The following is a 12544-nucleotide window of genomic DNA, read 5'->3' on the forward strand; positions in this document are numbered from 1 at the left end:
CCACACCAGGCCCACACAGTCCCACACCAAGCCCACACAGTCCCACACAGTCCCACACCAAACCCACACAGTCCCACATAGTCCCCACACCAGGCCCACACAGGGCCCACACAGTCTCACATAGACCCCACACCAGGCCCACACAGTCCCACACAGCCCCACACCAGGCCCACATTATCCCACACCAAGCCCACACAGTCCCCACACCAGGCCTACACAGTCCCCACACCAGGCCCACACAATCCCAAACGAGGCCCACACAGTCCCCACACCAGGTCCACACTGTCCCCGCACCAGGCCCACAAAGTCCCCGCACCAGGCCCACACAGTCCCCGCACCAGGCCCACACTGTCTCCGCACCAGGCCCACACTGTCTCCGCACCAGGCCCACACAGTCCCCGCACCAGGCCCAAACAGTCCCACATAGTCCGCACACCAGCCCCACTTAGTCCCCGCACCAGGCCCACACAGTCCCCGCACCAGTCCCACACAGTCCCCGCACCAGGCCCAAACAGTCCCCGCACCAGGCCCACACAGTCCCCGCACCAGGCCCACACAGTCCCCGCACCAGGCCCACACAGTCCCCGCACCAGGCCCACACAGTCCCCGCACCAGGCCCACACAGTCCCCGCACCAGACCCACACAGTCCCCGCACCAGGCCCACACTGTCTCCGCACCAGGCCCACACAGTCCCCGCACCAGGCCCAAACAGTCCCACATAGTCCGCACACCAGCCCCACTTAGTCCCCGCACCAGGCCCACACAGTCCCTGCACCAGTCCCACACAGTCCCCGCACCAGGCCCACACAGTCCCCGCACCAGGCCCACACAGTCCCCGCACCAGGCCCACACAGTCCCCGCACCAGGCCCACACAGTCCCCGCACCAGACCCACACAGACCCCGCACCAGCCCCACACAGTCCCCGCACCAGGCCCACACAGTCCCCGCACCAGGCCCACACAGTCCCCGCACCAGGCCCACACAGTCCCCGCACCAGACCCACACAGTCCCCGCACCAGGCCCACACAGTACCCACACCAGGCCCACACAGTCCCCGCACCAGGCCCACACAGTCCCCGCACCAGGCCCACACAGTCCCCGCACCAGGCCCACACAGTCCCCACACCAGGCCCACACCTGGCCCACACAGTCCCAACACCAGTCCCACACAGTCCCACACCAGGCCCACACTGTCCCCACACCAGGCCCACACTGTCCCCATACCAGGCCCACACAGTCCCACACCAAGCCCACACAGTCCCACACAGTCCCACACCAAACCCACACAGTCCCACATAGTCCCCACACCAGGCCCACACAGGGCCCACACAGTCTCACATAGACCCCACACCAGGCCCACACAGTCCCACACAGCCCCACACCAGGCCCACATTATCCCACACCAAGCCCACACAGTCCCCACACCAGGCCTACACAGTCCCCACACCAGGCCCACACAATCCCAAACGAGGCCCACACAGTCCCCACACCAGGTCCACACTGTCCCCGCACCAGGCCCACAAAGTCCCCGCACCAGGCCCACACAATCCCAAACGAGGCCCACACAGTCCCCACACCAGGTCCACACTGTCCCCGCACCAGGCCCACAAAGTCCCCGCACCAGGCCCACACAATCCCAAACGAGGCCCACACAGTCCCCACACCAGGTCCACACTGTCCCCGCACCAGGCCTACACAGTCCCCACACCAGGCCCACACAATCCCAAACGAGGCCCACAAAGTCCCCGCACCAGGCCCACACAGTCCCCGCACCAGGCCCACACTGTCTCCGCACCAGGCCCACACTGTCTCCGCACCAGGCCCACACAGTCCCCGCACCAGGCCCAAACAGTCCCACATAGTCCGCACACCAGCCCCACTTAGTCCCCGCACCAGGCCCACACAGTCCCCGCACCAGTCCCACACAGTCCCCGCACCAGGCCCAAACAGTCCCCGCACCAGGCCCACACAGTCCCCGCACCAGGCCCACACAGTCCCCGCACCAGGCCCACACAGTCCCCGCACCAGGCCCACACAGACCCCGCACCAGGCCCACAGAGTCCCCGCACCAGGCCCACACAGTCCCCGCACCAGACCCACACAGTCCCCGCACCAGGCCCACACAGTCCCCGCACCAGGCCCACACAGTCCCCGCACCAGGCCCACACAGTCCCCGCACCAGGCCCACACAGTCCCCGCACCAGACCCACACAGTCCCCGCACCAGGCCCACACTGTCTCCGCACCAGGCCCACACAGTCCCCGCACCAGGCCCAAACAGTCCCACATAGTCCGCACACCAGCCCCACTTAGTCCCCGCACCAGGCCCACACAGTCCCCGCACCAGTCCCACACAGTCCCCGCACCAGGCCCACACAGTCCCCGCACCAGGCCCACACAGTCCCCGCACCAGGCCCACACAGTCCCCGCACCAGGCCCACACAGTCCCCGCACCAGGCCCACACAGACCCCGCACCAGGCCCACACAGACCCCGCACCAGGCCCACACAGACCCCGCACCAGGCCCACACAGTCCCCGCACCAGGCCCACACAGTCCCCGCACCAGACCCACACAGTCCCCGCACCAGGCCCACACAGTCCCCGCACCAGGCCCACACAGTCCCCGCACCAGGCCCACACAGTCCCCGCACCAGGCCCACACAGACCCCGCACCAGGCCCACACAGTCCCCGCACCAGGCCCACACAGTCCCCGCACCAGACCCACACAGTCCCCGCACCAGGCCCACACAGTCCCCGCACCAGGCCCACACAGTCCCTGCACCAGGCCCAAACAGTCCCACATAGTCCACACACCAGCCCCACACAGTCCCCGCACCAGGCCCACACAGTCCCACACAGTCCACGCACCAGGCCCACACAGTCCCTGCACCAGGCCCAAACAGTCCCACACAGTCCGCACACCAGCCCCACACAGTCCCCGCACCAGGCCCACACAGTCCCACACAGTCCCCGCACCAGGCCCACACAGTCCCCGCACCAGTCCCACACAGTCCCCACACCAGGCCCACACAGTCCCCACACCAGGCCCACACAGTCCCCACACCAGGCCCACACAGTCCCCACACCAGGCCCACACAGTCCCCGCACCAGGCCCACACAGTCCCCGCACCAGACCCACACAGACCCCGCACCAGCCCCACACAGTCCCCGCACCAGGCCCACACAGTCCCCGCACCAGGCCCACACAGTCCCCGCACCAGGCCCACACAGTCCCCGCACCAGACCCACACAGTCCCCGCACCAGGCCCACACAGTACCCACACCAGGCCCACACAGTCCCCGCACCAGGCCCACACAGTCCCCGCACCAGGCCCACACAGTCCCCGCACCAGGCCCACACAGTAACAACACCAGACCCACACAGTCCCCGCACCAGGCCCACACAGTCCCCGCACCAGACCCACACAGTCCCCACACCAGGCCCACACAGTCCCCACACCAGGCCCACACAGTCCCCGCACCAGACCCACACAGTCCCCACACCAGGCCCACACAGTCCCCACACCAGGCCCACACAGTCCCCACACAGTCCCCACACCAGGCCCACACAGTCCCCACACCAGGCCCACACAGTACCAACACCAGGCCTACACAGTCCCCGCACCAGGCCCACACAGTCCCCGCACCAGGCCCACACAGTCCCCACACCAGGCCCACACAATCCCTACAACAGGCCCACACAGTCCCCGCACCAGCCCCACACAGTCCCCGCACCAGGCCCACACAGTCCCCGCACCAGGCCCACACAGTCCCCGCACCAGGCCCACACAGTCCCCGCACCAGGCCCACACAGTCTCCGCACCAGGCCCACACGGTCCCCGCACCAAGCCCACACAGTCCCCACACCAGGCCCACACAGTCCCCGCACCAGACCCACACAGTCCCACACCAGGCCCACACGGTCCCCGCACCAGGCCCACACTGTCCCCGCACCGGTCCCACACAGTCCCCACACCAGGCCCACGCAGTCCCCGCACCAGGCCCACACAGTCCCCACACCAGGCCCACACGGTCCCCGCACCAGGCCCACGCAGTCCCCGCACCAGGCCCACACAGTCCCCACACCAGGCCCACACAGTCCCCCCACCAGGCCCACACAGTCCCAGCACCAGGCCCACACAGTCCCAGCACCAGGCCCACACGGTCCCCGCACCAGGCCCACACAGTCCCCGCACCAGGCCCACACAGTCCCCGCACCAGGCCCACACAGTCCCCGCACCAGGCCCACACAGTCCAGCACGAAGCCCACAGAGTCCCCGCACCAGGCCCACACAGTCCCCGCACCAGGCCCACACAGTCCCCGCACCAGGCCCACACAGTCCCCGCACCAGGCCCACACAGTCCCCGCACCAGGCCCACACAGTCCCCGCACCAGGCCCACGCAGTCCCCGACACCAGGCCCACGCAGTCCACGCACCAGGCCCACACAGTCCCCCCACCAGCCCCACACAGTCCCCGCACCAGGCCCACACAGTCCCCGCACCGGGCCCACACTGTCCCCGCACCAGGCCCACACAGTCCCCGCACCAGGCCCACAGAGTCCCCACACCAGGCCCACACCTGGCCCACACAGTCCCAACACCAGTCCCACACAGTCCCACACCAGGCCCACACTGTCCCCACACCAGGCCCACACAGTCCCACACCAAGCCCACACAGTCCCACACAGTCCCACACCAAGCCCACACAGTACCACATAGTCCCCACACCAGGCCCACACAGTCCCACACCGGGCCCACACCGGGCCCACACAGTCTCACATAGACCCCACACCAGGCCCACACAATCCCACACAGCCCCACACCAGGCCCACATTATCCCACACCAAGCCCACACAGTCCCCACACAGTCCCCACACCAGGCCCACACAGTCCCCACACCAGGCCCACGCAGTCTCCACACCAGGCCAATGCAGCCCCCACACCAGGCCTACACAGTCCCCACACCAGGCCCACACAATCCCACACGAGGCCCACACAGTCCCCACACCAGGTCCACACTGTCCCCGCACCAGGCCCACACAGTCCCTGCACCAGGCCCACACAGTCTCCGCACCAGGCCCACACAGTCCCCGCACCAGGCCCACACAGTCCCCGCACCAGGCCCACACAGTCTCCACACCAGGCCCACACAGTCCCCACACCAGGCCCACACAGTCCCACACCAGGCCCACACAGTCCCCACACCAGGCCCACACAGTCCCTGCACCAGGCCCACACAGACCCCGCACCAGGCCCACACTGTCCCCGCACCAGGCCCACACAGTCCCCGCACCAGGCCCACACTGTCCCCGCACGAGACCCACACAGTCCCCGCACCAGACCCACACAGTCCCCGCACCAGACCCACACAGTCCCCGCACCAGGCCCACACAGTCCCCACACCAGGCCCACACAGTCCCTGCACCAGGCCCACACAGACCCCGCACCAGGCCCACACTGTCCCCGCACCAGGCCCACACAGTCCCCACACCAGGCCTACACAGTCCCCACACCAGGCCCACACAATCCCAAACGAGGCCCACACAGTCCCCACACCAGGTCCACACTGTCCCCGCACCAGGCCCACAAAGTCCCCGCACCAGGCCCACACAATCCCAAACGAGGCCCACACAGTCCCCACACCAGGTCCACACTGTCCCCGCACCAGGCCCACAAAGTCCCCGCACCAGGCCCACACAATCCCAAACGAGGCCCACACAGTCCCCACACCAGGTCCACACTGTCCCCGCACCAGGCCTACACAGTCCCCACACCAGGCCCACACAATCCCAAACGAGGCCCACAAAGTCCCCGCACCAGGCCCACACAGTCCCCGCACCAGGCCCACACTGTCTCCGCACCAGGCCCACACTGTCTCCGCACCAGGCCCACACAGTCCCCGCACCAGGCCCAAACAGTCCCACATAGTCCGCACACCAGCCCCACTTAGTCCCCGCACCAGGCCCACACAGTCCCCGCACCAGTCCCACACAGTCCCCGCACCAGGCCCAAACAGTCCCCGCACCAGGCCCACACAGTCCCCGCACCAGGCCCACACAGTCCCCGCACCAGGCCCACACAGTCCCCGCACCAGGCCCACACAGACCCCGCACCAGGCCCACAGAGTCCCCGCACCAGGCCCACACAGTCCCCGCACCAGACCCACACAGTCCCCGCACCAGGCCCACACAGTCCCCGCACCAGGCCCACACAGTCCCCGCACCAGGCCCACACAGTCCCCGCACCAGGCCCACACAGTCCCCGCACCAGACCCACACAGTCCCCGCACCAGGCCCACACTGTCTCCGCACCAGGCCCACACAGTCCCCGCACCAGGCCCAAACAGTCCCACATAGTCCGCACACCAGCCCCACTTAGTCCCCGCACCAGGCCCACACAGTCCCCGCACCAGTCCCACACAGTCCCCGCACCAGGCCCACACAGTCCCCGCACCAGGCCCACACAGTCCCCGCACCAGGCCCACACAGTCCCCGCACCAGGCCCACACAGTCCCCGCACCAGGCCCACACAGACCCCGCACCAGGCCCACACAGACCCCGCACCAGGCCCACACAGACCCCGCACCAGGCCCACACAGTCCCCGCACCAGGCCCACACAGTCCCCGCACCAGACCCACACAGTCCCCGCACCAGGCCCACACAGTCCCCGCACCAGGCCCACACAGTCCCCGCACCAGGCCCACACAGTCCCCGCACCAGGCCCACACAGACCCCGCACCAGGCCCACACAGTCCCCGCACCAGGCCCACACAGTCCCCGCACCAGACCCACACAGTCCCCGCACCAGGCCCACACAGTCCCCGCACCAGGCCCACACAGTCCCTGCACCAGGCCCAAACAGTCCCACATAGTCCACACACCAGCCCCACACAGTCCCCGCACCAGGCCCACACAGTCCCACACAGTCCACGCACCAGGCCCACACAGTCCCTGCACCAGGCCCAAACAGTCCCACACAGTCCGCACACCAGCCCCACACAGTCCCCGCACCAGGCCCACACAGTCCCACACAGTCCCCGCACCAGGCCCACACAGTCCCCGCACCAGTCCCACACAGTCCCCACACCAGGCCCACACAGTCCCCACACCAGGCCCACACAGTCCCCACACCAGGCCCACACAGTCCCCACACCAGGCCCACACAGTCCCCGCACCAGGCCCACACAGTCCCCGCACCAGACCCACACAGACCCCGCACCAGCCCCACACAGTCCCCGCACCAGGCCCACACAGTCCCCGCACCAGGCCCACACAGTCCCCGCACCAGGCCCACACAGTCCCCGCACCAGACCCACACAGTCCCCGCACCAGGCCCACACAGTACCCACACCAGGCCCACACAGTCCCCGCACCAGGCCCACACAGTCCCCGCACCAGGCCCACACAGTCCCCGCACCAGGCCCACACAGTAACAACACCAGACCCACACAGTCCCCGCACCAGGCCCACACAGTCCCCGCACCAGACCCACACAGTCCCCACACCAGGCCCACACAGTCCCCACACCAGGCCCACACAGTCCCCGCACCAGACCCACACAGTCCCCACACCAGGCCCACACAGTCCCCACACCAGGCCCACACAGTCCCCACACAGTCCCCACACCAGGCCCACACAGTCCCCACACCAGGCCCACACAGTACCAACACCAGGCCTACACAGTCCCCGCACCAGGCCCACACAGTCCCCGCACCAGGCCCACACAGTCCCCACACCAGGCCCACACAATCCCTACAACAGGCCCACAAAGTCCCCGCACCAGCCCCACACAGTCCCCGCACCAGGCCCACACAGTCCCCGCACCAGGCCCACACAGTCCCCGCACCAGGCCCACACAGTCCCCGCACCAGGCCCACACAGTCTCCGCACCAGGCCCACACGGTCCCCGCACCAAGCCCACACAGTCCCCACACCAGGCCCACACAGTCCCCGCACCAGACCCACACAGTCCCACACCAGGCCCACACGGTCCCCGCACCAGGCCCACACTGTCCCCGCACCGGTCCCACACAGTCCCCACACCAGGCCCACGCAGTCCCCGCACCAGGCCCACACAGTCCCCACACCAGGCCCACACGGTCCCCGCACCAGGCCCACGCAGTCCCCGCACCAGGCCCACACAGTCCCCACACCAGGCCCACACAGTCCCCCCACCAGGCCCACACAGTCCCAGCACCAGGCCCACACAGTCCCAGCACCAGGCCCACACGGTCCCCGCACCAGGCCCACACAGTCCCCGCACCAGGCCCACACAGTCCCCGCACCAGGCCCACACAGTCCCCGCACCAGGCCCACACAGTCCAGCACGAAGCCCACAGAGTCCCCGCACCAGGCCCACACAGTCCCCGCACCAGGCCCACACAGTCCCCGCACCAGGCCCACACAGTCCCCGCACCAGGCCCACACAGTCCCCGCACCAGGCCCACACAGTCCCCGCACCAGGCCCACGCAGTCCCCGACACCAGGCCCACGCAGTCCACGCACCAGGCCCACACAGTCCCCCCACCAGCCCCACACAGTCCCCGCACCAGGCCCACACAGTCCCCGCACCGGGCCCACACTGTCCCCGCACCAGGCCCACACAGTCCCCGCACCAGGCCCACAGAGTCCCCACACCAGGCCCACACCTGGCCCACACAGTCCCAACACCAGTCCCACACAGTCCCACACCAGGCCCACACTGTCCCCACACCAGGCCCACACAGTCCCACACCAAGCCCACACAGTCCCACACAGTCCCACACCAAGCCCACACAGTACCACATAGTCCCCACACCAGGCCCACACAGTCCCACACCGGGCCCACACCGGGCCCACACAGTCTCACATAGACCCCACACCAGGCCCACACAATCCCACACAGCCCCACACCAGGCCCACATTATCCCACACCAAGCCCACACAGTCCCCACACAGTCCCCACACCAGGCCCACACAGTCCCCACACCAGGCCCACGCAGTCTCCACACCAGGCCAATGCAGCCCCCACACCAGGCCTACACAGTCCCCACACCAGGCCCACACAATCCCACACGAGGCCCACACAGTCCCCACACCAGGTCCACACTGTCCCCGCACCAGGCCCACACAGTCCCTGCACCAGGCCCACACAGTCTCCGCACCAGGCCCACACAGTCCCCGCACCAGGCCCACACAGTCCCCGCACCAGGCCCACACAGTCTCCACACCAGGCCCACACAGTCCCCACACCAGGCCCACACAGTCCCACACCAGGCCCACACAGTCCCCACACCAGGCCCACACAGTCCCTGCACCAGGCCCACACAGACCCCGCACCAGGCCCACACTGTCCCCGCACCAGGCCCACACAGTCCCCGCACCAGGCCCACACTGTCCCCGCACCAGACCCACACAGTCCCCGCACCAGACCCACACAGTCCCCGCACCAGACCCACACAGTCCCCGCACCAGACCCACACAGTCCCACACCTGCCCCACACAGTCCCACACCTGCCCCACACAGTCCCCGCACCAGACCCACACAGTCCCCGCACCAGGCCCACACAGTCCCCACACCAGGCCCACACAATCCCTACAACAGGCCCACACAGTCCCCGCACCAGCCCCACACAGTCCCCGCACCAGGCCCACACAGTCCCCGCACCAGTCCCACACAGTCCCCGCACCAGGCCCACACAGTCCCCGCACCAGGCCCACACAGTCCCCGCACCAGGCCCACACAGTCCCCGCACCAGGCCCACACAGTCTCCGCACCAGGCCCACACGGTCCCCGCACCAAGCCCACACAGTCCCCACACCAGGCCCACACAGTCCCCGCACCAGACCCACACAGTCCCACACCAGGCCCACACAGTCCCGGCACCAGGCCCACACAGTCCCCGCACCAGACCCACACAGTCCCACACCAGGCCCACACGGTCCCCGCACCAGGCCCACACTGTCCCCGCACCAGTCCCACACAGTCCCCACACCAGGCCCACGCAGTCCCCGCACCAGGCCCACACAGTCCCCACACCAGGCCCACACAGTCCCCCCACCAGGCCCACACAGTCCCAGCACCAGGCCCACACAGTCCCAGCACCAGGCCCACACGGTCCCCGCACCAGGCCCACACAGTCCCCGCACCAGGCCCACACAGTCCCCGCACCAGGCCCACACAGTCCCCGCACCAGGCCCACACAGTCCCCGCACCAGGCCCACACAGTCCCCGCACCAGGCCCACACAGTCCAGCACGAGGCCCACAGGGTCCCCGCACCAGGCCCACACAGTCCCCGCACCAGGCCCACACAGTCCCCGCACCAGGCCCACACAGTCCCCGCACCAGGCCCACACAGTCCCCGCACCAGGCCCACACAGTCCCCGCACCAGTCCCACGCAGTCCCCGCACCAGGCCCACGCAGTCCCCGACAACAGGCCCACGCAGTCCACGCACCAGGCCCACACAGTCCCCCCACCAGCCCCACACAGTCCCCGCACCAGGCCCACACAGTCCCCGCACCGGGCCCACACTGTCCCCGCACCAGGCCCACACAGTCCCCGCACCAGGCCCACAGAGTCCCCACACCAGGCCCACACCTGGCCCACACAGTCCCAACACCAGTCCCACACAGTCCCACACCAGGCCCACACTGTCCCCACACCAGGCCCACACAGTCCCACACCAAGCCCACACAGTCCCACACAGTCCCACACCAAGCCCACACAGTACCACATAGTCCCCACACCAGGCCCACACAGTCCCACACCGGGCCCACACCGGGCCCACACAGTCTCACATAGACCCCACACCAGGCCCACACAATCCCACACAGCCCCACACCAGGCCCACATTATCCCACACCAAGCCCACACAGTCCCCACACAGTCCCCACACCAGGCCCACACAGTCCCCACACCAGGCCCACGCAGTCTCCACACCAGGCCAATGCAGCCCCCACACCAGGCCTACACAGTCCCCACACCAGGCCCACACAATCCCACACGAGGCCCACACAGTCCCCACACCAGGTCCACACTGTCCCCGCACCAGGCCCACACAGTCCCTGCACCAGGCCCACACAGTCTCCGCACCAGGCCCACACAGTCCCCGCACCAGGCCCACACAGTCCCCGCACCAGGCCCACACAGTCTCCACACCAGGCCCACACAGTCCCACACCAGGCCCACACAGTCCCCACACCAGGCCCACACAGTCCCTGCACCAGGCCCACACAGACCCCGCACCAGGCCCACACTGTCCCCGCACCAGGCCCACACAGTCCCCGCACCAGGCCCACACAGTCCCCGCACCAGACCCACACAGTCCCCGCACCAGACCCACACAGTCCCCGCACCAGACCCACACAGTCCCCGCACCAGACCCACACAGTCCCACACCTGCCCCACACAGTCCCACACCTGCCCCACACAGTCCCCGCAGCAGGCCCACACAGTCCCCACAGCAGGACCACACAGTCCCCACACAGTCCCCACAGTCCCCACACCAGGCCCACACAGTCCCCACACCAGGCCCACACAGTCCCCACACAGTCCCCACAGTCCCCACACCAGGCCCACACAGTCCCCACACCAGGCCCACACAGTCCCCACACCAGGCCCACACAGTCCCCACACCAGGCCCACACAGTCCCCGCACCAGGCCCACACTGTCCCCGCACCAGGCCCACACAGTCCCCGCACCAGGCCCACACAGTCCCCACACCAGGCCCACACAGTCCCCACACCAGACCCACACAGTCCCTGCACCAGGCCCACACAGTCCCCACACCAGGCCCACACAGTCCCCACACCAGGCCCACACAGTCCCCACACCAGACCCACACAGTCCCTGCACCAGGCCCACACAGACCCCGCACCAGGCCCACACTGTCCCCGCACCAGGCCCACACAGTCCCCGCACCAGGCCCACACAGTCCCCGCACCAGACCCACACAGTCCCCGCACCAGACCCACACAGTCCCACACCTGTCCCACACAGTCCCCACACCAGCCCCACACAGTCCCCACAACAGCCCCGCACAGTCCCCACACCAGGCCCACACAGTCCCCACACCAGCCCCACACAGTCCCCACACCAGGCCCACACAGTCCCCACACCAGCCCCACACAGTCCCCACAACAGCCCCACACAGTCCCCACACCAGCCCCACACAGTCCCCACACCAGCCCCACAAAGTCCCCACAGCAGCTGCACACGAGGCCATTTCCTTGAATGTCCTCCCACTATCTAAAGGTTGTGAGGTTTCCTGCCTCATCCCCTCTGCGTGAAAATCTATTTCCTTAAATCCCTTTCACTTTAAAATGATGCCACCCCCCCTTGACCCTCCGATAAGGGGAGAGCAACTGCCTCCTTCCCGCCCGGCCCTTGCCCCTCATAATCTTATCCACCTCAAGTTGTCAAGTATCCCATCATCCTCTCTGTTCCTGTCAGCGCCCTGCTGTCCAGCAAGGCCTCCCCTCGTTTCGTCCTTAGCCTCCCTCCTGTCCTGCCGCCCCCACCCTGCTTCAGGGGCTGGGTAGTCAAGTATCCCATCAT

The sequence above is a fragment of the Chiloscyllium plagiosum genome, unplaced genomic scaffold, assembly GCF_037043375.1.
Source record: "Chiloscyllium plagiosum isolate Xiang-an unplaced genomic scaffold, Cpla_swu_hap1 HiC_scaffold_27, whole genome shotgun sequence".
NCBI classification, from domain to species: Eukaryota; Metazoa; Chordata; class Chondrichthyes; order Orectolobiformes; family Hemiscylliidae; genus Chiloscyllium; species Chiloscyllium plagiosum.